A 26,308-nucleotide genomic window follows, 5' to 3' on the forward strand; every position below is an offset into this window, starting at 1 on the left:
TAGCAACTCGCTTCTCCCAGCTAGGATGCAGCAGGAGTGGCATTGTGTGTCTTCTCAGCTGGGCGAGCAAAGGGGGTCCAGCCTCCGCTGGCTGTTTGTCTCTCTCTCAGGACATTTGTCTTATGAAGTCCTTGCCAATATGTGGGAGGTCTGGCTGCCTGAAGCCACCATCCTGGAAAGCCCACAGACAGAGGCCACGCAGAGATATAGTGACGCCAGAAGGCTCACCACAAAGGCCCCAGCTGTGGTGGGTATTACCAGCATCACCCCCCAGACAGGAGTGGTGATTCCAGCCCTCAGCCTTTGAGACACAATAGCTAAAGGTGAGTGGAGCAGAGATGAGTCTTCTCCCAGGGGCCGGCCTAAAGCCTTGACCCACAGAAATGATGGGCCTAATATAGGGTTTGTTTCACGATACTAACTTTTGGGGGGTATTTTGTTACACAGAATTAGATAAGCAAAGCAGATAGTTCAATGATACTGGTAATAAACAACCATTTTAATAACCAATGTAGGTTTTCCATTCTTATCATTGCATTCTTCCTTCTTTCTGGGCAATACACAAAATTAAATTTTTTATTAAAACTAATTTACTAAAATAAATAAACAAAACTAATTTACTACTTTTACTGAAACAGTTAAGTCTTGGAAAGCATTATAGCATAGAAGGCCTGAAGAATTAGCGTCTGTTGTGATGCTATCACAACTACCTTTTTCACAATCACTGGCTTGCTCTGAGCAGCCTTTGTGCTGAGCAGTGTACACAGATCATCTCAGAACATGTTTCTCACACACACCTCGCTGATAGGTATGAAGGCCATGTGTCTCATTTAAAGGTTGACAACACCTCTGGAAGGCTAGTGCTACCATTATCCTGGCTCCACAAAGAGGAAATTGAAGTAGAGAGGTGTTGATTTCTTCAAGGTCATACATCAGAATCGGAACCAGGAATTGAATCCATTTATGAGTGACTCTTCATCAGATATGGGCTCCCTCTCGTTTTGATCTCAGGCCACCCAGTGAAGCTCAGTTTGGTCATCTGTAAGGTGAAGTTATTATAAGAACCTCATAAGAAACATATAAGAAAACAGAAGTTATCCATTATAAACAAATCTATAGTTAGGACTTATATTCAACTAAATTTAGAATTCTACTTCTCAAAAGGCTTCCCAGTTAACAAGTATTTAATCTGTTATTGTTCCCAACCTATTGTTACAAAGCCCATAAAACAAATTCATTTCAATTATCTATGTGCTTTGTTCAAATGAATTTGAAGGAAAACACTGTTTCTTGAAGCATGATTCAAAAGCATCTCTAGTTTCTGATAAAAGCTTTCATTATTCAAACCCTCTAGAAATAAGAAATCATCCAGAGCAGTAGTTTTTAGTATTTGATCTTTAAGGACCTAGGGGTTCTTCCCCCAGAGCTGTTCTCTTTAAATCTATTTCTTTTCTATCTAGTACAGGGGTAAATAATATCATATGTGCTTTTGTTTCTGGGGAGAAAAGTGATAGCTTTTATTAAAATCACAGAAGAATACCAGACTCAGAAAAGGTCAAGAGCCACTATCCTAGAACATAAATAGCAAAGGAAGAGACGTGAAATGTCATCTTCTCCAAGCATCCGACTGGAAATTAAACCTGCCCAGCCTGTGCTGGAACCTTCACAGTGTGTGCCCCTCTCCCAGGCCTCCAATTCCATTTCTGTGAGATGCAGACATGTGGAAAGAAATCATCTTCCTGGAACTTCGTGCTACCCTCGGACTGAATCCAGTACCTACAACACTTACCACTTAGCATTTACAAGGCTAAAACTCTTATTCTCATTCTCATCCCTAGAATACCTGAAGGCAGCTATCATGCTCTCCTCTATCCCTTCCCAATTCCTCCAACTTTCTCAAAAGAGCCTCCTGAGAGGACAGCATACCCTGCATATCACCAACTCGATGTACAACAGGGGTCTGGCATTGTCCTCCTCATTGGCCCCAGGACTATACTAACACAGCCTAAAGTTGAATGTGCTTTAACAACTCTATGGCTTTGAACCTGGCATTCTAGCATTCTGGGTAATTAAAACCTGACATTTTCCCAAACACTTCATTACCTGGGTATCTCAATAAATGAATGAATGGATGAACACAAATTAAAAGAGCTTGAGCACTTAAGGGTCAGCAAAGAGGGTTCTAAATAAATAAGAAAATAGCTGTTTTATCCTCATATCCCTTAAGTTGAAAAAATGAAACAGAGAGACGGGTAGTGTGGAAACTCTGGTTGTAGATTCAGGTTGGAAAAGGGGAAGTGGGGATTCCCATAGAACCAAATAAGAAAAACTTTCCATGACTCATTTAGACACTTAATAATTTTTTAAAGGAATCTCGACTTGTACCCATGTCCCCATCCACCCCGAAACACAAATAGGCACACTCAACTTAACACCTCCAACATCTCTTCCATAAAAGAACATACTCCACACTAAGGAGCCAAAATGTGTCCATTTTTATGAGGTAAAACAGAATGTTTTAGCTTGGAGATAAAGAATAAAAAAATTGACACAGTTTACAGGCAGCAAATAATCATATTGTGACTTGACAAAACTCTGAAATGAAACTTTTGGCAATATGAATTCCATCTCCTTGTGAAAGTATTTTAATTAAAAATTACTATACCCTCCAGGTTCCTTTCAGTTGTCTCTTGATCAAGCTGTTCTGTCTTCTTTTCCCTTCTAAGGCAGATTCCTCTTTTCTCCTCTCCCCATTTCTCTGGTATTACAACAATTTGAGGAGCACGTCAAGCTCATGACCACCTCTTGCTTCAAGCAGTCCTGCCCAGTTGTGTGTCTGTTTCCCACAGGCAAAAAGGGAATGTATGAACCATTTCCCTCTGATACACTTTTACTAAAAAATTTAACCGTCTAGTTGGCAGTGTTGCCAGAAGTGTGTCCACCCCAGAAATCTCAATGCCACTGTGCAGGGACCAGGGAGTCACAGCCACCTAGTGACTCCAGCAGAGGCCAGGGGCCCCAGACACTCGGCAACCACAAGCTGGACACCACTTCTACCGTCACCCACCCAGCCACTTCCTATGATGCTGGTTGGTGTGCTTCTCACTTCATTTATTTTGAATAGGTAATATCTTCACAAGGCAAAAAGTCAGAAGATGCAAAAGGACCTAATCTTTGTCCCCAGCCACTGAGATTCCCCATCTCAAAGCAACTGATGTTCTTGTGCTTTCTCACAGATATGCTTCATGCCAGTATGAGCAAATGCATAATTTTTACACAAATACGAGCACTGCACACACACTCTCCTGCACCTCAGCTTCCCACATTTGACTACTGGATACCACACGGCATCATCAAACAGGCAAAGCAACAGCAGGTGGTTTCCCAGAAACCATGTAAAGAGCTTCAGGAAGGTGGGTGTGCTCAGCGGTGTGAAGTGCTCCATTGAGATGAAGACTGAGAAATGACTGCTGGGTCTGGCAAAAAAAAAAGGGGGGGGGGTGCCATTTATGACTTTGGCAAGAGCTGTGACTAGCGAACAGTGGAGGCCATACCTGAATGAAGTGGATTCCAGGAAGAATGGAGGAGAGCAGGTATAGACAGCTCCATGAGACAGATTCACCCCAGCCAACTCCTAAGGAAGAGGATCAAGGCTGTCCCGGGGGTCATGAGAGGGATGCTTCTAAGAGAAATGAGGAACGGTTCTTACCGTAAGACTGAATGATGAAGAATAAGAAGGAGAAAATTACAGGAGCTCCGTCCCAGGCAGCTGAGGGGAGGGAGTTCGGGACACACTGGAGAAGTTTGGCCCACAGTCAGCGTGGAGATGGCTCACCCAACACAATGAGCAGGAAAGTCAGGCAGGAAGGTGGGGGTGTGGACGCAGACACAGGGGAGTCATCTGGCACAGGCTTCCAAATGGTCGTTTTATTTTTCAATTATTTTCCTAATTTTATTTATTTATGTCTGACTGTGCTGGGTCTTCATTCCTGTGCAGGCTTCTTCTCCAGCGCAGAGAGTGAGGGCTACTCCCCAGCTGCAGGGCACAGGCTTCTTACTGTGGCGGCGTCTCGTGTCGCGGCGCAGAGGCTCTCGGGCTGACACGTGGGCTCAGCAGCTGTGTGTCCAGGCTCCAGGGCACAGGCGCTGTGGTCGTGGTGCACGGGCTGAGCTGCTCCACGGCATGTGGGATCTTCCCGGACCAGGGATCAAACTCATGTCGCCTGCATTGGCAGGCAGACTCTTCACCACTACACCACCAGGGAAGCCCCCAAATGGTCACTTTAAAAAGCAGGCAGGAGGCAGAGGAGAGTCTTATAGGGGAGTCTTTATCCAGAGGAAGAAGAGAACGAACTGACAGGAGAGCTGAAGACCCCAAGGGTCCAAGCAAACCGAGTGCTAAGTTTGTGGTTCAGAACATAAAGTAGTGGACTGGGATTTGGGGTTAGCAGATGCAACTATTACAAATAGAATGGATAAACAACAAGGTCGTACTGTATAGCACAGGGAACTATATTCAATATCTTGTGGCAAACTGTAATGGAAAAGAATATTAAATGCATATATATACAGCAGAAACCATTGCAAATCTATACTCCCATATTTTTTTTAAAAAAAGAAAATGTCCCTCTAGTGAAAGCTATGGTTTTTCCAGTAATCATGTATGGATGTGAGAGATGACCATAAAGAAAGCTGAGTGTTGAAGAATTGATGATTTTAAACTGTGATGTTGGAGAAGACTCTTCAGAGTCCCTTGGACTAGAAGGAGATCAAAAAAGTCAATCCTGAAGGAAATCAGTCCTGAATATTTATTGGAAGGACTGATGCTGAAGCTCCAATACTTTGGCTACCTGATTCAAAGAACTGACTCATTGGAAAAGACCCCGATGTTGGGAAAAATTGAAGGCAGGAGGAGAAGAGGACAACAGAGGATGAGATGGTTGGATGGCATCACTGACTTGATGGACATGAGTTTGAGCAAGCTTGGGGAATTGGTGATGGACAGGGAGGCCTGGTGTGCTGCAGTCCATGGGGTGGCAGAGCTGGACACGACTGAGTGACTAGACTGAACTGAACTGATATGTATACCTGAATCACTTCACTGTACAGCAGAAATTAACACATCATTGTAAATCAACGGTATTTCCAACAAAACAGAACATAAAGTGAGATTAGTCAGGATGTGTGTTTCTCACGCAGATGAATATACACGTTCAGGTGAAATGTTAACCCTGTCTGGAGCCTGGTGCTTTGGTGGATGCGCCCGACAGCGTGGTGGACAGAATAAAAGACATCCTCTGGGATTCTGAGCCCCTGGTGTGAGCAGGGACTGTGGATGCGATAGTTACATTATGTTTTGTAGCAAAGATGAAAAGATTTTGCAGGTCCCTAATCAGATACCTGTGTGTTAGTCATTCAGTCATGTTTGACTGTTTGTGAACCCATGAACTGTAGCCCACCAGGCTCCTCTGTCCATGGGATTCTCCAGGCAAGATTATCGGAATCAGATACTTAGAGGTCATCAAAGGAGATTATCCTGGGTGGGCTGAGCTCACCAGCAAGCCTTCTAAGATGGGGCTCAAACTGCATGAGTCCTGCAGCAGCCAGAGGTGAACCCTGCTTGAGTTTGGAGGATTCAGAAGGCAGCCCCTGCCGATTCCTGGCTGGCTGCAGGGTTTTGAGACCCCAGGAAAGTGGGGGGGGGTCTTGGCTGAGTGGGGGGTTGACTGGACTCCTGACACTTGGAAAATATGTGATACCAAATAGGTGTTGTTCTGAGTCCTCAAGTCTGTGAGAATTTGTCATCGCCGCATAGATAACAATATATGTTACGTATAACTGATTTACTTTGATGAACAGCAGAAACCAACACACCACTGCAAATCAACTATACTCCAATTATTTTTTTTAAAAAGAAAACAAAACTAATATAGAGGGGGAAAGAGGCCACAGAGTGAGGGGTGTAGACAAAGACTGATAATGAAGGATGAACTGAGCTGAGTGAGGAAGGAAGCAGGAAGACGAAGAGGGTAAAGCTCAGGGAGAGAGTTGGCGCATCGACGTGTGTGACCTCTGAACGTCATCTGGTGTCCAAGGTGGGCTGAGCGCCATGCCAAGCAGGGGCTCCAGGGAATGGGCTCTACTTGGAAGAAGAAGAGCTGTTTAAACAGCATATGGCAGCGGCTCTTAGTGGCTTGACTGCTGGGCTCCACGTGACTGCAGATGTGTGTTGCTCTCCAGTGTGATTTGAAGCCACAGAGGACGGGGTTGAGATAGCTTCCCCAGGGATGCAGGTCCTGTGCCATGAGACTGGCCAGACATTAGCAGATTTTCTGGGCCTCCACTCAGGTTCCAGAAGGTTTCCACAGGAAAGCACAACTACTCGAGTTGACGTGACTCCCTGAGGACAGGTCTGTGCAAGCTCCAGGAGAAACATCCCTCCAGAAGCCCTGAGAAAGGAGAGTGGAGGGATGGAGGCAGAGACCGAGGGAAAGAGAGGCAGCAGACAGAGCAGCAAGAGAATCTACAGATTTTGAGAGGACGAAGGCTTCCTTCCATCACAGGGTGTGACAGGGTGAGAAAAGTGCCCTGAAACCCTTAATGAACAGATGAGGCTTCAAAGTGATTTTCAGTTCAGTTCAGTCACTCAGTCGTATCCGACTCTTTGCAACCCCGTGAACCGCAGCACACCAAGCCTCCCTGTCCATCACCAACTCCCGGAATCCACCCAAACTCATGTCCATCAAGTCTGTGATGACATCTAACCATCTCATCCTCTGTCGTCCCTTCTCCTCCTGCCCTCAATCCTTCCCCGCATCAGGGTCTTTTCAAATGAGTCAGCTCTTCACATCAGGTGGCTGAAGTATTGGAGTTTCAGCTTCAACATCAGTCCTTCCAATGAACACTCAGGACTGATCTCCTTTAGGATGGACTGGTTGGATCTCCTTGCAGTCCAAGGGACTCTCAAGAGTCTTCTCCAACGTCACAGTTCAAAAGCATCGATTTTTCAGCGCTCAGCTTTCTTCACAGTCCAACTCTCACATCCATACATGACCACTGGAAAAACCATAGCCTTGACTAGACGGACCTTTGTTGGCAAAGTAATGTCTCTGCTTTTTAATATGCTGTCTAGGTTGGTCATAACTTTCTTTCCAAGGAGTAAGCGTCTTTTAATTTTATGGCTGCAATCCCCATCTGCAGTGATTTTGGAGCCCAGAAAAATAAAGTCAGCCACTGTTTCCACTGTTTCCCCATTTATTTGCCATGAAGTAATGGGACCAGATGCCATGATTTTAGTTTTCTGAAAGTGATTTTAAATGACACCAAAATCCTAAGGAATGTTCTCGGGTTGAAATGCATCACCAGTTCCATGGTGCACTTGGTTTTCCTTTGAGCCCAGTTATTCCCATGTGCAGATTTTCAACTTAATGGGCATCAGAATTTTCAGAACAAAATTATATTTAATCCAAATAGTAAAACTATCCCGTTACAATATTCAGGAGAAAGAGTGGAAAGTAACATATGGAAAACAAAAACAAAAACAAAAAGGTTGGAAATCATTTGCACAAGCCTTTAGTTAATAAATACATAATGCATAATGAAGTTTCCTATCTCCCCACCATGCAACTGTTCATGTGCTGTTATGTGGAATTTTATTGGCATTTCTAATAATGGAAATGATGCAAAGAGGCAGGATTCTTTAGTAAACAGCATTTTCCTTAGTGATAGCTGAGTATTATCTTCTGTTACATTCTTGCTGTTTTTTTCCAGAGCTAGTCTTTATGCCAGCACAGAAAAAAGTTCATTGAGTGCTTGTTGTCTGCCTTTGCCTGTTCTTCACTATCTATTGAATCTATGATTATACGGAACCAGCAAGAATATAAAACAGGAAAGATAACAGATGAAAAAAACTAACTGGGAGATGTCTGATTGGTCTGCTTTAAACTATTGCTTCTGAACAATTAAGAGAGCTCTGCATTAATTCATCAATATGAATATTAAGCATCAATACAACTATCCTTTTGGAAGGTTTCTATAAGCTCTAACCTTTGGCTCTGGGTGTTATCTCTGAACAGTAAAACCAGACTTAGACGGAGACTTTTTGACAGAGGTGATTCTAGCCTCATCTTTTTTTAATTGAACAAAAGATTCTTTAAATTCTACAGTGCTTTACAATCTTCAAAATATTCACACACATGATTTCATATAATCTCATAATTACCCTTTTTTATCCTCAGCCCCTATATTTCCCCTGCTTCCCTCTCCCCAGTGGTAACCACTAGTTTCTTCTCTATCTGTGAGTCAGCTTCTTTTATGTTTTATTCACCAGTTTGTTGTATTTTTTAGATTCCACATATAATTGACATCATACAGTATTTGTCTTTTTCTGATTTTCTCAGTATAATGTCTTCCATGTCCATCCATGTGGCTGCAAATGGCAACATTTCCTTCTTTTTTCATGCCAGTCTACTACTCAACGTGCTTCTTCACTTGGGTTCCAGGACACCCCTGTGTGAAAAGTTCTGTGAAGAAACGGAGTGGATCCAGGGGTGGAGCGTGAGCCGCTGTAGCACAGCAACGCCGCCAGCAGGGTTGTGTTCCTTCTGGAGGGAGAACCCATTGCCTGGTCTTTACTTCCAGAGCTGCCTGCCTCCTTTGGCTCGTGGCCCTTCCTCCATTTGCAAAGCGCATCATTCCCCAGTCTGGTTCTATTGACATATCTCCTTTTTCTGACTTATCCCCCCATTGCCCCCTTACAAGGACCTGGGGATGACACTGAGCCCAGATGGATATTTCAGAATACTGTCTATCTCAGGGTCCCTAACTTAATCACATCTGTCATATACATTCCAGGGATTAGGACGTGAATATCACTGGGGAGGCAGGGGCAGGGGATTTATAGTCTCTACCACACTTTCTTGCGATGCTTCACTTTCTCGAGATCAGTTAGCTAATAAGCGGCAAAGATGGGGTTTAAACTTGGGCTTTTTTGACTCCATAGTGAAAATTCTATGGTTTGTGCTTCCCTTTAAGCCAACACATACACCTACCTACCCAGTACTCAGAAAGTCACACAGGAAGATTCTGGGTCTGAAGTTAACCCATGACTCCAAGGAAGAAATACTCATATTGTATGAAGGATGGCAGCCTTGGGGTTCCTTATCCACCAAGTTACTTTTGTCACAATACATTACAAGCAATCCCTACATCTCCAGAAGAGGTTAATGCATAGAGTCTGCTCTAGACGCACAAGTGCTTCTCACTGACAAAGATCTCACGAGGCTGATAAAGGGACTTACTCTTAGCACTCTAGACTATGTGAAAGAATAATAATATGAATACCTACCATTTTCTGAATGCTCTCATTCCCTCAATTCAGATCAGTCGCTCAGTCGTGTCTGACTCTTTGCGACCCCATGAACTGCAGCACACCAGGCCTCCCTGTCCATCACCAACTCCTGGGAGCTTGCTCAAACCCATGTCCATTGAGTCAGTGATGCCATCCAACCATCTCATCCTCTGTCGTCCCCTTCTCCTCCTGCTTTCAATCTTGCCCAGCATCAGGGTCTTTTCCAATGAGTCAGTTCTTCACATCAGGTGGCCAAAGTATTGGAGTTTTAGCTTCAGCACCAGTCCTTCCATGGAGAAGGCAATGGCAACCCACTCCAGTACTCTTGCCTGGAAAATCCCATGGACGGAGGAGCTTGGTAGGCTGCAGTCCATGGGGTCGCTACGAGTTGGACACTATGAGTCAGACACTACAAGTTGGACCAGAGTCGCTAAGAGTCCAGACGAGTCAGACTAAGTGACTTGGCAGCAGCAGCAGCAGCAACAGTCCTTCCAACAAATATTCAGGACTGATTTCCTTTAGGATTGACTGGTTTGATCTCCTTGTAGTCCAAGGGACTCTCAAGAGTCTTCTCCAACAACACAGTTCAAAAGCATGAATTCTTTGGCGTTCAGCTTTCTTTATGGTCCAACTCTCATATCCATACATGACTACTGGAAAAACCACAGCTTTGAGTAGATGGACCTTTGTCAGCAAAGTAATGTTTCTGCTTTTTAATATGCTGTCTAGGTTCATCATAGCTTTCTTATTCCCTAAATATATTCATATGTGCTTTATCTCACTTAATTCTTAATACAACCACAACTAATGGGAATTATCATTTTTTGATAAAGAAATTGATATTTATACATATTGAGTGAATTACCATAAGCTGTAAGTGAAGGGAAAGGGTGCAAAGGCTGATCTGCTTGCCTCCAAAATCCATATTCTCTTCTGCTAACCCAAATACCTTCCCAAGCAAACAGCGATTTCCTATTGAACTCTACTCACGACCAATCGCTAGAAAGGAAAAAACTGAAATGTGTACTGCACTAGCGAATTACTTTCTGCAATTTTTTCTTCGGCAAACTTCAAAGGCAAGACAGTGACTTGTGCAGACGTTGCAAATAACAGAATCTTTTACCCCTCATGCAGATTAGCATAGTTCCCAGAACAGTACAGATACCCGGTAAATATTTGGTGAAAGGTAGTGAATAAATTTATTTAGATGCAAATTTTCAACATTTTCAGAGAATGAGATATTATTCATTTCTTCTATGAGATCACATGGGATTTAGTTAGGGGAAGGGCAGATAACCCCAGCTAGTACACTAATAGCAGGATTCCTCAACGGAGCAGGGAAGGGATGCTCGTCATTGCAGGGCTCCACGCCCCAAGGGGAGTGATGGTTTTTAAAGTATTAGTTGTAGGGCCATGACCACCAATGCACACTAAGTAAAGCTTTCAAATCCTTTAACACTTACCAACTGATTCCCCGAGGCCCTCCCCTACCCACCACGCTTCATCCACTCATGCATTATGCTAACATACACTGTTCCCTACAAAGTGAGAGGCTCTGTCCCAAATTCTAGGGATACAAAGATGATCAGGAATCAGTCCCTGCTCCCAAGAGGGCAGAAACAGTAGCAGGAGAAAGATACATGAAATGAACGCACTAAAGTATTATAAGAACTGTGCATGTTTGCCATGTACAGTGAGGAGCAGCTCAGAAACAGAACAGTAAATTCTCCCTAAGCAAAGGAGAAGTGGGACCAGGAAAGGCTTCAGGGAAAGTAAGCTTTTAAGGACTGGATAGGTGCTCCTGAATTTGGAGGAAAGGGCAGGAGACAGGAGGAAAAAGAGGGACGTTTCCAGATAGAAAGAAATACATGAGTAGAGCTGCAGAGGGATTGAACCACAGTGCTTAAGAAAAAGAGTTAAAACAGGGTGGTTTAGTGGCTACTTTTCACTGTGAAGAAACAGCCGTCAGTCAAAAACGTAATTCGACCCTACACAAAGAGCGTGTATTTCTGCCTCCATTGCCTGCTGTCGGCCACCGGCGTGGCCTCAGCTGCAAGACCCTCTGTGGATTTGGGGGGCCACATCTGCTTCTGGAAAAGCACTTGACAGGACCTCTGCTTCAGCGGCCCCAGCACTGCACCTGGGCCAGGTCTCCCACTTCTCTGCCCATCAAGGAACAGGTGAAGCCTCCCCACTCCTGCCTTGGCACCTTCCGGCGGCAGCCTTCTTTTCCCCCCTCTGACTGTCTCCTCCTCATCCCGCTTCTATGTTATCTCTTCAGTGGAACCTTCCAAGTAGCTAATGTGTACCTAGCTGCCATCTCTCACGTGAGCCAACAGAACTAATCGAGGTCAGAATGGAAAAACAAGCAGACATTTGATGCATCATTGCGCTAAAACAAAACGGTCTCTGGGAGTTTTGTCTGTGTGTCCTTCCCTAGTTCATACACCTTAGAGATAAGAATGTGAGGTAAGTACTTAAGGGATGTTTGAGTCCTTGAACCGTGTATACTTCCCCTCATTTTATATTTATTCTGTTCCCATCACTTAATCTACACAAAGAGAAGCCCACAGTAGAGAAATCCTCTATGAAAGAGCATGTAAGCAAATGATTAAGTTTGACTTGATGTACTTTCACGTCTGTTGCAAGCTTCTCCAGGGATAAGTATCTTGGAAAGACAGTATTTCCAAGTTTAAATGTCAAATTAAGTTCAAAAATAGCCCACTGGAGTGTTTCCCTCAGGCAAAGCAAATCCCACTGTAAGCCCAACACGTCAGGAGTGTGTACAGTTTAAAACAACGGCAGATAACGCCACAATAAAACCCCAAACACTGGCAGCCTATGAAGATTTATGATTGGCCATGTATTAGGAGAGTCTATTTTCAGCACTTTCTTCCCAAACAAGGGGACTTTCTGCATTTGCAAAGAGCTATCCAGGATAATCACCAGAAAGAAAACAGCATGAGTAAAGATATCCAAAAATAGTTTTAATAATGCTAATCTTAAAAAAGTAATTAAATATTCACATTTCATTACCACCCACATTTATAGTCCCCCTGTTTTTCCTTTTCAATGTCCAAGTGTCCATATATCTCTTAAAAACCACAGTACCCATCACTTTGGTCTTCAGCACTCTAGTCCCCTAGAGTTAGGGAGGATCTGAAGTATCGTATCATCCAACCTTTTCTGTTTCTCTTGGCTGCGCTACACGGCATGTGGGATCTTAGTTTCCCAACCAGGGACTGAACCCATGTCCCCCTGCATTAGAAGTACAGAGTTTTAACCACTGGACCACCAGGGACGTCCTTCAGTCCTTCCATTTAACTCATGACCAATTTGGCAAATTGTACAGAGCATCTGCTACCTAAGAGGCAATGGACCAAGGCCAGAGGAGAAATGCTGACATGAAAACTACATGATTCCACGATTCATTTAACAAAGGTAATTTCATTTCTACCTTAAAGAAGTTTTACATTTATTTGAGTAGACTGATAAAATAAGAATAAAGCAGAGAAGAGTAACTGTAAAAAGACTGATTCAAACTAAGAGCAATGCAGAGATGAAGGAAGTTAGTTTAATTGGTGGCATGTTGCAGTGATTTGGAGTAGATGTGAAGCACAGACACATCTTCACTAGATGTAAGTTATTTTCCAGAGATGGAATAGTGTTGGTAAAAGGTCAAAAAGAGTAAAGAATACTTATTAGCTCATGCGAAATAGACATCCAGAGACGGGTGTCTGCAGGATACATTAATTCCGTGGCTTATCAAATTCATCAGGGCACCTCTTTTCCCATTTTTCTCTATTCTGCCACACTCAGTACGTTGGGTTCAATCTTCCCTTCACGTCACAAGTTAGTCTCTGCCATTCTTTGCCTCACTCCAGATACCACAGCATCCAAACAAGAGAGCCTGTTTAATCCCTGGGTCTCCTTCTGAGAACGAAGAGATCCTTCCCAGAAGTTCTGCAGTTGACTTCACATTAACTAGAAGTAGATTATGCACGCATCCCCAGATCAATCTCTGACAAGGAAATAGGATCACCAAAACTAATCAGGATATTGCAGTTGAGTCACAGACAGATAAGCAAACATCCAACGTTTGTGTTTTCTAGTAAGGGGGAAAGGAGACTAACTTCTGAGAAGGCACAGTGCTGAGTGATCAGAGCTATTCCCAAAATCAGGGTCTGGGAGCCAATGTGCTCCTTTTCCCTCTTTGGAAAATGGCTCATCCACAAAGGCTGAAGAGGATGAAGACTAGGGGGTCCCTCTAGGCAACAGCAGGCCTGGTTTAATAGACAAAGGTTTGGGACTGCCTTTTACATCCTATTCAAACCACCATGCCATCAGGAGCACTCGAGAGAGAGGGGCAGAGGGAGGAGGCAGTTCAAGGGGCAAGCACAGGTTAAAAAAAAAAACCTTTGGATAAGATGTTTGGAGATAAAGTGGGTTTTTCTCTGCCTTCCTGTGTTGTCAGGAGGTCCATCACCTCATTAACCAATCTTGGATCCTCAGAGGGTAGGTCTTTCCCACCTCTTACTGGGAAAGTGCTTCTTACTGGCCACATAATGCTCAATACATATATTTAGAGAATTTTTAAAATCAATTTATTATTTTCTCAATTACTGTATTTCACAACATGATGTCAGAATTCCTACTACCTCAGAGAGGGTAATGTTTTGGTGAAAGTAACTGTTGCATCCTGCGTCAAGGGCGTTATCACCTGGGACCCAAATCAATTTCCAAAATCATATGTTGTGGTGTTGTCATTTTAGTGAGGAAATGATGACGATGCTTTGTGAAACCACATCTTTTTTTTCCAGCCACTGCTTTTTTTCTTTATGATAAGAGGGAATTAGACACAAAAACAGAATGAATCATCATTCCATCACCACCACTTCCCTTTTGCTTTCCTTCCTGTTTTCTCATTGGAGGCTGCATGTCAGGTCACTGCTAGTCTCATTAGATTCTCAAACCAGGCTTAGATCAAAGTGCTGAAAAGATGTTTTGTCCTTTATTCAACTAATATTTATTCCAAACATTGTGTCAGAGAATTAAAAAATCCAAACAAGATACAGCTGTGCTTTCCAATGAAGCAGCTATTAAAAATGATAAAAGTACATTTATTGACATGGAAAGAGGTCCACAATAAATAAAAATATATAGGTAGAAGCACTGTTTATTTTGATGTGTATATATCCATCCAAGTATTTATTTGTTATTCAAATATATACATAGATACATTTGGGGATGGGGAGTGCTATTTTAAACAAACAAAAACACTTGACTGTAATGATTTGTCTTCTATAGGCTGGTAGGGGTGGGAGTGGTGTAGATGGTGATCAGAAGAGAGCAGATTCATGCCAGTGAGAATAAATCTCTATGCTACTTCCTTCTGCCTCTACAAACCAGGGAAAACTGGTCTTGCTAAGATTCTAATCATGGTAAAAGAAAGATTATAATTTTAGAACCTAGAGTAGATTATTTTTGCCTAGTATACTTTAGCTTTCCTGCAATGTACATTAGCTACATAAGAAAAATCTTAAAGGATATAGTTCCTATCTTCAAGAATCTCTTATAGAAGATAAGATAGAAATAAAACATTGCCACACAATATTCATGAGAGCACAGAGGAAAAAGCCAGTAGCTGTACCTGGAGGTACCTAGAAAGGTTTCCCCTAGGATCTGGTCCTTGAATTAGGCCTTTTATTAATAAATCAAAGTCTCTCAGAGAGACTACTGAACATCAACACACAAAGGAGCCTGATGATCCAGTAGGACTGGATCTTGGACGGTGTGTATGGAGATCCACATGGGAAGGGGTATTAAGTGGTTGGAAGAAGAAGCTGTAGTAGTAGATGGGAACCAGATGACAAAAACACAAGTTATCTTAAAAGTGGAGCCTTCATCCTAAACATGATGAAGAGTTACTGAAGACTACTCTTGCCTTTAACAAAAAAGTAAACACAATATTAAGAATTTTTTCATGTTAATTTTTTCTGCAATCATAGGACAAAGAACACAGAGCACCATCTCTGTTCATAACCTGAAGCTGTAGGTCCTTTAGACTAACTCTTTCAGATTGGAACCGTATGATTAACCCTGGGTCTCCTGCATTGCAGGCGGATTCTTTACCATCTGAGCTACCCGGATGCCCTATCTGCAAAGCAAGTCTCCTGATTGGGGTCAGTAGGTAATAAATTTTTCACTGGTCTAAGAAGCAATAAGAGAAATAAGTATAACATAATAAATTTTGTGTAAATCTAAATCTATTCAAAGCAAACTCCTAGAGATAGTGAAGGACAGGGAAACATGGCATGCTGCAGTCTATAGGGCTCACAAAGAGTCAGACACGACTTAGTGACTAAACAACAAATCTATTCAATTTTTAAACTTGTTTCTGATGTCTATCATTAGCAAAACAAAAAATAATCTTCTGTTGGCAGCCCCTAAGTTTTCTTTAGTTTCTTGATTATGAAAGAAAGCTTAAGTTCAGGGAACCACTAGACTCTAGTCTAGTTTCACTAGACAGTGAAAATAGACCAAAAAAGGCAGGGCGGAGGGAGGGGGTGGAATAAGTGAGCAAAAGCACAGGAAAAACAAGACAGAAATCGGAGAAAGGAAATTCCAATGGTCTAGAAGAAAGTGTGGAGGTGAAAAAGGAACTAAATTTAATAACAAAGCATTTGTTCTCTGCAAGACTGGAATCAATCTTTTATTTAAGAGAGACACAGTATATCCTTCTTTTAAATGTTTCACACCAAATATCTAGTTTACGTGTTTCTATTTTTAGGAGAATCATGGGAGCCTGAAATGCAAGAGAGGTATGTGTGTTAGTAGAACTGGCTATAAGGAAATTTTTTACCAAGTGAAACTTCATTCTTCCAGTTTTTAATACTGGGGAAAAAACCCTCAGTAGAACATGTTGACAAGGAAGGAATTAAGATTATGTTCCGGCTTATGGAATGCAGAGAAATTGCATGTATTTGATGGGAGTTTCACCTTATAATTCACTTATTCTTTGTATAATCTTTTTCTCCAGGGTTGTTCTTGTCTCTGTCCTATAGTTAGTTCACTTGCAGGCACTTGTTCCTAGTCTGTCTCTTGAGTGGTTGTATTCTAGCTACCCACTTTAAGGCTTGCAAACCCCAGAGTCCTTACCCTGTCTTTTGCGTGTATCCCTGCAGGGCACCCAGGCCCACAGACTCATTTAAGTTTGTTTACCTACTTTCCCTTCCAACAAAGAGCAATAAAGAAAATGACCTTAGCTCCATAATCCTCAACCCTGATTTATAGACTGAGGCATCCCATTAGTGGTTTTAATTTCAATCCTAACAATCAATTGTGTTTTGGCAGGATATCTCAAAGTTAAACATCATAAAGCTAGGTTTAATGTCAACTTATTGCTGTATAAATGGAAATATCCTTTTCATATTTCACTTTCCATTTGTGTTAGATCATAATAAAAATTAAATTCATCTGTCTCTAGCAAATGTGTAGTATGTTTAGTTAAGAGACAAGAAGAATAGAAATTAGAAGGGCAGATTGAAAGACAGGTTTGAAAATGAGAGATATAGAAATTTAAATCAGACTTTCCCTTTTAAAGAACAAACATTCGGGTTTTGTAAAATCCATCAATGTGTGTTTCCTCATAAATAACAAAAGAGGAGGATAAAATTTAAAGCCACTCATACAAATTTTTAAAAATGTTACATTTTTGCCAGGTAAGAAAATAATTTTGAGTGTGTGTCACTATTTTATTTATTTATTACTTTGGCCTCAAGGCTTTGAGATCTTAGGCTCCCCAACCAGGGATTTAACCCAGGCCCTTGGCAGTGACAGCTAGAGTCCTAACCACTGGACTGCTAGGGAATTCCCTATGTCACTATTTTATTTTCTTCATCATCATAATTATTTCTAACATACAAATAATTTATAAACACATTTTACCATCAATGGTTTAAATTTTTATAAGCATTTTTAGTAAAATATATAAATCTATCTTTAATTCTATTCAGCTTTTTCTACTCTCCTACCTAAAAACATCTACAATGAGAGTTGTTTGCATTCTTCCTCTTTGGGGTACATTTTAAGCGGCTAATAATGAATCTAATTTCTCAATAATTTAGAGTATGTATCAGAAAGATATATAAATTAAGTACAGAGGCTTGCATTGAAAAAAATATACTACTATGACCGTTTCTTAATTGAGGATTAATAATAAGTATTTAGAAAGTATGTAATAGGTAGCTAAAAACTTCACACATGTGTATACAGACACATGCATACATAAATACAGACATATATAATTTTGTTTATTCTTTATAATGACACTATGAGGTGGGTGCTTTTGATGTCTCATTTTACAGATAAGGAAACTGAGATTTATTAAATGGAGGCACTTGGTTAGTAAGAGGCAAAGTCAGAGACAAAATCTAAGTCTGTCTAATTCTGAAATCCATTGACAAAAGCCTCAGTTCAGTTCAGTTCAGTTGCTCAGAATAGCCTAGGTAATTGTAAAATAGGTAAGCAGACCAGTAGCCCTATAAATCATGATCATTCAGTTCAAAATGACAGCTAACACTGACAGCCTTACTATAAATGCTCTAGTGAGAAAACACTTTCATTCTTTACAAAGTCCATTTCACACCTCCTCAATGCCTGGCACCTAGGCATTGCATGCTTAGTCGTGTCCGACTCTGCGCCCCGTGGACTATAACCCACCAGGCTCCTCTGTTTATGGGATTTACCAGGCAGGAATACTGAAGTGGGTTGTCATTTGGCACCCTAGGAGCCACTTATACATATATATTTAATATATATATATTTAATAACAATAGTAATTATAATAGCAAGCACTTAAGACAACAACATGCTCCAAGTACTTTCCTTACCTTTATATATATCTAACTCATTTAACTCACACAACACATCTATGAGGTAGTTACTATTGCTATGCCCATATTACAGATGAGGAAACTGAGGTACAAAGAGTTGAGGAAACCTGTCCTGGGTCACACAAGTAGTAAGTGACACAATTAGACTTCAAGCCCAAGCAGTTGTGGTTCCATAATCTATAGTCTAAATAAACAGATGAATGAACGAATCATAATGATTTTTGTCGACATAAATAAAAATGTATCACTGCTTTGTTTACTGCATGCAAAGTAAACATTTTAACGTCTCAGTCCAGCCTGTAAGGTAGGATCTCGGACTTCATCTTTTGTCTCACACTGCCTCTCACTCCATTCTGATTCAACAAATTTGCTTCAGTGGGTTTTTTTCCCAGTTTGAACCCTTCACACATGCTGTTTCTTCTCTCAGGAAAGTCATTCCTATATTCTTAACTGGTTAATTCCTATTCATCATTTAAGACTCCACCTAAATACAGCTTCTTGTGAGAAAGTTTCTCTGATATGCCAATATAACCTGAAAGGTCGGGGCATGCCCCGGGAAAGTGCTGCAAGGCAAATTCCGGAGGCTGGCTAAACTTCCGGGGACCGACCCCCTGCAGCCTGGTCCAATCAGGTACCAACACAGAGCCCTTGGACACTCACCGCAGCTGTAGCCCGCGCTTTCTTCCTTATATGAAAAGACCTGGCTTGGACGCCGACCCTGGCTATAAAACCCCTCCCCACCCCTCATTCCTCACAGACTCCCTTTGTCTCCTCACTCACCCGCCCCCGGGAGTTCTGCCCGAGAGCGACGCTTAATAAAAGGCCTTTACCACCGGTCCTTAGAGGCGGCTTTTTTCTTCCCGCGGTGTTTTTCTAACATAACCCAGATGTCTACTTCTGTTATAAAATCCAATAACATATAAAATAATTTCAAATTACGCTTGCCAGTGTGTGTAGATCTAATTGTCTTTCTTTCACTACCTTATAAACTTGAGGAGAGTAAAGGTTTTGCCTCTTTTTTTCTATACATAGCCTGTAATGGGTACTAGATAAAGGTTGCTGAAAGAGAGAAAGGAACTCAGTCAAAAGCATTATTCATAATAAACTCTCTTAATATTGTATGTGTATATGAATGATTGAAAATTATCAAATATATTTGCCAAGCGCTAACTTAAAAACCAATGAACACCCAGGACTGATCTCCCTTAGGATGGACTAGTTGGATCTCCTTGCAGTCCAAGGGACTCAAGAGTCTTCTCCAACACCACAGTTCAAAAGCATCAGTTCTGGGTATTCACTGGAAGGACTGATGCTAAAGCTGAAACTCCAATACTTTGGCCATCTCATGCAAAGAGTTGACTCATTGGAAAAGACCCTGATGCTGGGAGGGATTGGGGGCAGGAGGAGAAGGAGACAACAGAAGATGAGATGGCTGGATGGCATCACCGACTCGATGGACATGAGTTTGAGTAAACTAAACTCCGGGAGTTGGTGATGGACAGGGCTGCTTGGCATGCTGCGATTCATGGGGTCGCAAACAGTCGGACATTACCGAGCGACTGAACTGAACTGAACTAAACTTAAAAACCAATACATGTTGAAAGAATATTCATCACAGTTTAGAGGCGCTAAGATTGAATATATAACACTGAATATATAACAGAGAAGAAGAAAACTGACTTCATACTGGCTCTGTTTTTCCTTAACCTTTGTATTCTATTGTTTTTGCTACAAATTAATCACGAAAGGAATGTTTCCTATAGTTTAGAGTATACATAATGGTCCATTTCCTGAGATCCTGACTCCCAGGCCTGCCTGAGTTAAGCTGAAATACCTTTGTTTAGTTCACAGGAAACATCCTGACCAGGCCTACCTGTGAATGGCTGCAGGAAAGAAGAAATAAACATATCCACTCCAGAGTCTGGCTGGAACCAGTAACTATTTGCAGTAACTTAACATCTTTTTTTTATTTTACCTCCTCACCCCCTTCTACTCTATAAAAGAAACCAGCATCAAACCCAGGCAAGATGGTTCACTGGGACACTAGTCCACCATCTTCTTGGTCTGCTAGTTTTCTGAATAAAGTCATTATTCCTTGCCTCAACAACTTATTTTTTCAATTGACTGGCCTGTCGTGGGGTGAGCAGTACAAGCTTGGACTCTAACAAATATGGTTATCAAGTCAAGGATGCAACCAAAACCAAGGCAGATCTACCTCCTCTTTTCTTCCTCACCATGTGAAAATGAGGCTAAGCTTGTGACAACAGCACACCCCATCTTCTTTGAGAAATATCTCCCCACCACCACCATCACAGGGCTCTGTCAAAGTGTGAGCAAAGACCAGTCAGGGCCTCAACACCTCTAGTAACCATGATTCATTCAGAAACAAGTCCAAGACCCTATTTTGGTCAGTTCTCCACGTGACGGCTGTGCCATTTCAAATAAGGGGAATTTCTTCTTCACCTTTGGAGTCACAATTATGGGAGATTTTAAATTTAAGGCTGATTACTAGCCATCTTTCAAAACCACGTGGAGAAAATCTCTCTACACTACAACAGAAAGAGGCCAAAATACTAGCAAGAACAGAAACAGAGATAAGAAACCAAGAGAAACCTCTAGTCATGCAAGCCCTGGTATTCAACTGTACCCAAAGTAAGCTGTCTCCCAGATTTCCCAGGTATATGAGCAAGTATTTATTTTTGATAAAGTTGACTTGAGAAGAGCTGTTAGTAACAGCCATATCCCCCAAATCATCCATCTTCCCAACCAGCTAACACTTCTAGTACTTGAAACCATAAGGTCTCACAGAGACCCATTTCAAGATCTACAGAGAACATAAGGTTGTTGGTTTGACTCAGGCTTATGGTGAGCTTACCCACAATGCATAACAACAAAATTTTACGTCCTAATCATAAAATCATACCAGGCCAACCAGAGGCAGGGAAAGTGAGTATCCCTGAGGAAGGAAGCAAAAAGGAAGAAACTCACCCCATCTGGAGCAGCTTCTGTACCCCTGTCACCGGCATTACAGGTGAGGCTCCTGGGGAAACATCACCTGAGTGAAGAGAATTTCACCCCGTCAGGCCTGGCTTCCTCGCAAGAATTGTGACTACAGAGGCTGCTGTTGGTCTGAACCTGAGTCTGGGTTATCACTATTTTAAACTTCGAGAACAAGTAATCCTAAAATCATCTTGTAACCATTGGAATTTCACATATTTGTAGGATAGAATTGGCTTGAGTGTTAGAAACTGAGGTCTTCATTTCATTTTATCCACAGAGTTCCTCAGTGCCTTAGAAGAAGAGGGAGAAACAGTACAAAGTTAAATGAGCTTCTAAATAGATTTTTTTTAACTCATAGCATAAGCAGCAGCCTGAAGGCTAAGTGCAGGCTCATCATAAAATGTGGGCTTTTTGACAAAGAATTCTATGTTTTTTAGGATTTTTCATTCCAAGAGCTTGGTTTTCCAAAGAGAAATGGACTCAGGTCATATTAATTGTTAATATTTGAAGAACATTTACTGGAAGGCAGGTGCCACTGCTTCTTGTTTGACATAATTTAGCCTTTTTAATGATCTATTGTCTTCATTTTGCTGATGAGAAATTACAGCTTAGATTATTTGTGCAAATTCACACAGCTGTGTAACCACAAGCTTTCTCTACTATTTCCAGTTTCTCTACCTTTTCCAGAACCTCCAAACTGCCCATCAATCTTGGGTCTCTCTAGGCAGCTCTTTCTGCCCCTGTGTACATCAGTGATTTTAAATCCTTGTTACTCTATATAAAATCTCTACCCTAGACTTAGCCATTTTGTTCTACTCTCTGGGAGATTCCTCAACTTTATTTTCCATTTCTTTTATAACACTTTCTAAAATTTAATGAACACTTTTAACTTCCAAAAGCACTCTTTTGTTCTCTGAATTTCCTCAACCATGATATCCTTAATTCCTCCTGTAAGGATACTTATTAGAACGTATTTGTGTTTCTCTCTTGTTCCTTGTCTTACTGAAAGGCAAGTATGTATGCCCGACCCACGATGAGGCCAAACAATACCAACATGTTGGAGTTTGCAGCAGAGAAAGGTCTCCTGCAAGGAAAGGAACGGCACAGGCCTTAAAACCCCCAAACTCCTGGAAAGCTCTCAACTAAGCCCTTTGCTAAGAAAGGGTAGGAAGTCGCAAGGGGAATGTAAACATCTTGGTGGCAGAGTCTTTGTTCTGGAGGTCAGGGCTGGTCGGGGAACATGTTCCTGTAAATCTATATCTAACAAGCGTTACTCTCTGTTCTGACAAAACAGGCCCAGGTGAGGAGGCACAACTCTCCCCTCTGAGGTTGTGGTCCTGGCTGAGAGGAGGCAGAGCTCAGCTAGTGGCTCTCTCGGGGCCAGGTCCACAGACCTGTCCCACCGTCATCACTGAGGGAGCCAGGCGCCCAGGACCCAGCTGGCTCTCAGGCTCCTCAGGTCACCCCTATGGCAGGAGCAGGTCCTGCAGACAGCGGCCCGGGCAGATGGCCGCTACCCTTAGGTCGCAGAGGTGGGGATGGGGGCAAGGGTCACCACCACCTCAAGGCCTGGGCCAGGCCAGTGGGTGACCACTGAGAGCTCTGTGTCCCTGCCGGACACAGCCCGCCACCTGTCCGCTGGGCCCCCAGGTCACCCGCTGGACAGAGGCTGGATGAGTCGGAGGGCCCTGGGGAGAGGGCTGGGACTCACCTCTTACCTCACTCCCTGCCTGAAGCATCGCCCCACCGACTGGAGCGACTTTGCTGAATGGGACCTCAAACAGTCACTTACTGACGGTTGCTCGCTTGGGGGATGGGTCCATGGCAGCATCAACCAATGGCCAAGCAGGGCCACTAATGGTCACTCACTGAGAGTTGCTCTCTTGGGGGAGGGCCCACTGCAGTGCTTCCCAATAGTGGAGCTGCATTAGTGGCCTGCTGGTAACCAGCTGCCTGCTTCGAGGGTGGGAGGCTAACAGAGTGCTGCACTGTGGCCTCCCGAGGACTGCACTGGGCCTGCGCTCCATACAAGGAGACTTACTAGAACGTGTCTGTGTTTCTCATTTGTTCCTTTCACTACATTCATTTATTTTCCACTGGTGTTGGAGCATTACCTTGGATGTGCGGTGATCCCATATTCTTTGTTCATATTTGAATGTAAGTGGAGCTGAAGATGGAAGGGGAACAGGGTTTGAGGAACGGTTGCTATATAGAAACTTGAGACCAGACATAAAACACTCTCCTTTCTGACCCTATTATACTGGGTTGGCGAAAAGTTCGGGTTTTTCCCATAAGATGTCAAGATAAACCCCAAAGAATTTTTGGGCCAGCCCAACAGGAGCTTAGGAAGACTTAAAGAGATGCAGTTGTACTGAAAAGATTACACCGTAACCTTGTCCCGGCTGTCACTCACCAAGATACAAGCGAACGCCATGAAGCAGTCTGGATGCGGGAGCTCTTCCTGGTCTCCGAGACCTCTTGTTTGCGTCCAGCTGTTCTGTCAAGATTTTGTCTACCATATTTTAATCTTTCTTCCAGGTCCTACACAGGTGGGTCTTTGCTTCCTAACCCTGAGAGTGACCGTGTAACGCCCGCTGTTTCAGATCTTGTTGCTTCTTTTGAGTAACTGCCTTCTCCAGGCACAATTAGCATTATTCCGCCTGACTGCTTTGTTCTCATTTGTTGTCGACTATGAGGAACGTTTCAAAGGGTCTCTGGCCAAAGAGACTGTTTCTGCCTGGAGTCCAAAATGAAAATATATCTGACCCTTGTGTGGAGCTACTAAATGTCATTCAGTCACGGAGGCTGTGCAGCGTCACTTGGTGCCGGGTCCCGCGAGACTGAACCACTGGCTCCCGCCAGCTCCGGGCAGTGTGGTCTGCGCATGCTTCATAGCGGCCATTCCGGGAATCGCCCTCAGCGGAGTGACCAAGTTTATGTCCAGCCTCTCCACCCCATCAGCCCCCATCCGATCATTCGCCATCATAGGTGTGCAAAGGCGTGGCCCCCTTGTCTCCATTTGGGAGACATTTGAAGGCCCCTCAGAATTCCGGTAGAATAGGCCGAGAGTTCAGTGGCAGTCACGCGGTGGGTCTGCCTAGTCCTGCCTTCCTGCCTCCCTCTTACAATCCTTCTGCATGTAACCAGCCATCCGAGTCTGTTCCGGGGAACCCAGTCTAATGACTAATGTCAGTAAGGTTTAATAATCTCTTCATGTCCAATATCTAACAGGTTACATTACATGTAGACAAGTGTGGAAAGAGAAATGAATCATTGATTCTGCCATTAGAGAGAACTAATTCACAATTATTTAAATCTTCCTCCAAAGTATTGGCCATTTTATATTTCATAATTTGTGTTTACTAATGCATAGCTCTTTGAGTAACGAGTTTATAGGAAAAACATGAGTTAGATGGAAAAAAGCACCCTACCTGACTCAACTTTTATTCAGTTCTGATTATTTCATCTCTTCTAATTTTAGGACATAGCATTTCTAGATAATTTGAAAAACTCTGTCCATAATTCATGTTTAATTTCAGTTTCAAAACTTTAGGTGCAGTGTTAAATGTGAAGACTTTTTTTTTTTTTTTAAATCTCAAATCTCAAGAATAGCTTCAAGTACACCTATTGTCTGTCCAGCAATCCTTCCTTTCTTCCCATTCCTATAGCTTGTGGTCCCATCCCAATGGGCTGTCAGTATGATGCTGCCTTGTCCCAAGACCTGAGCAGTGACCTAGACTGGGTAATAAGAGTACTCTATCTCCCCAGACAAAACTATAATTCAAAAAGATAATGCACCCCTATGTTAGCACTGCTCAAGATAGCCAAGACATGGAAACCACCAAATGTCCATCAACAGATGAATAGATAAAGAAGATGTGGTACATATATGTTACTATGGAATAGTACTCAGCCATTCAAAAAGAACAAAATAATTCCACTTGCAGGAACACAGATGGAACTAGAGATTATCATACTAAGTGAAGTAAGTCAGGGAAAGATAGATACCATATGATATCATGTGTGGAATCTAAAATATGACACAAATGAATTTATCTATGAAACAGACTCACAGACATAGAGAACAGACTTGTGGTTGCCAAGTGGGAGGGTGGGTGGAAGAGGGATGGGTTGGGAGTTTGGAATTAGCAGATGTAAACTATTATATATAGGATGGATAAACAACAAGGTCCTACTGTGTAGCACAGGGAACAATACTCAATATCCTATGATAAACCATAATGGAAAAGATTATGACAAAGAATATATGTATATGTATTTATAACTTAATCATGTTGCCCTACACCAGAAACTAACACAGCATTGTTAATCAATTATACTTGAATAAATAAATAAAGAGTACTCTATCTCCTTGGGCCAGAGAGAATTTATGACCCAGATAAGGCTAGCAAGATTCTTCCTTGGAATTCATATACACATCCTGAGGGAGAAAAAGGACATAGCCTTGGAACATCTCTGAGTTTCCTATAGGCAGCTTTAGTTTGTGTACCAAGGTCTTATGAACAGAATGAAGCCAACATTGAGAAAAGCAAAGTCAAAAAGTGATATAAGTTGAGTCCCTGGTTGCAGTCAGAGGGGTCCAGCCTGCATTTTGGACTCCCCACTTACATAAACCAATAAATTCTAATCTACTTGACTAGTGCAAGTTGGGGTTTTGTCACTTAAAAAGACACCTAATGCAAAGATTTACAATTATTTGCATCAGTCACCATCCTTACACTCAGAATCATCCCTCTAAGGAGATTAAATTTTCAGCTCCAAAATGAATGAGTCACTGGTATGAAATGTAAGTGTGGGGAATATAGTCAATAATTATGTAATATCTTTGTGACAGATGGTAACTAGGCTTATTGTGGTGATCATTTGAAATGAGTAGAAATATAAAATTACTATGTTGTGTATCAGGAACTAACATAGTTAGTTATAGGTCAATTTTACTTCAGAAAGAAACAAAACAAACACATAGAAAAAGTGATCAGATTTGTGGTCAAGAGAGGTGGGAGATAAGGCGAGGGAATAAGATGAAGGTGGTCAAAGGTACATT

The 26,308-nt window shown here is 42.2% G+C and overlaps 1 long non-coding RNA gene across 1 annotated transcript; it reads right to left on the bottom strand.

The window, feature by feature from the left end:
• Positions 1 to 437: 437 nt before the first annotated feature.
• On the bottom strand, positions 438 to 25,184 carry LOC122452391. Its single transcript, XR_006272674.1, has 3 exons — positions 23,657 to 25,184; positions 21,232 to 21,298; positions 438 to 1,039 (listed from the first exon to the last, which is right to left on the bottom strand). It is a non-coding gene; the product is annotated as an uncharacterized LOC122452391 (long non-coding RNA).
• Between the last annotated feature and the right edge of the window lie 1,124 nt (positions 25,185 to 26,308).

The sequence above is a fragment of the Cervus canadensis genome, chromosome 13, assembly GCF_019320065.1.
Source record: "Cervus canadensis isolate Bull #8, Minnesota chromosome 13, ASM1932006v1, whole genome shotgun sequence".
Classification (NCBI taxonomy): domain Eukaryota; kingdom Metazoa; phylum Chordata; class Mammalia; order Artiodactyla; family Cervidae; genus Cervus; species Cervus canadensis.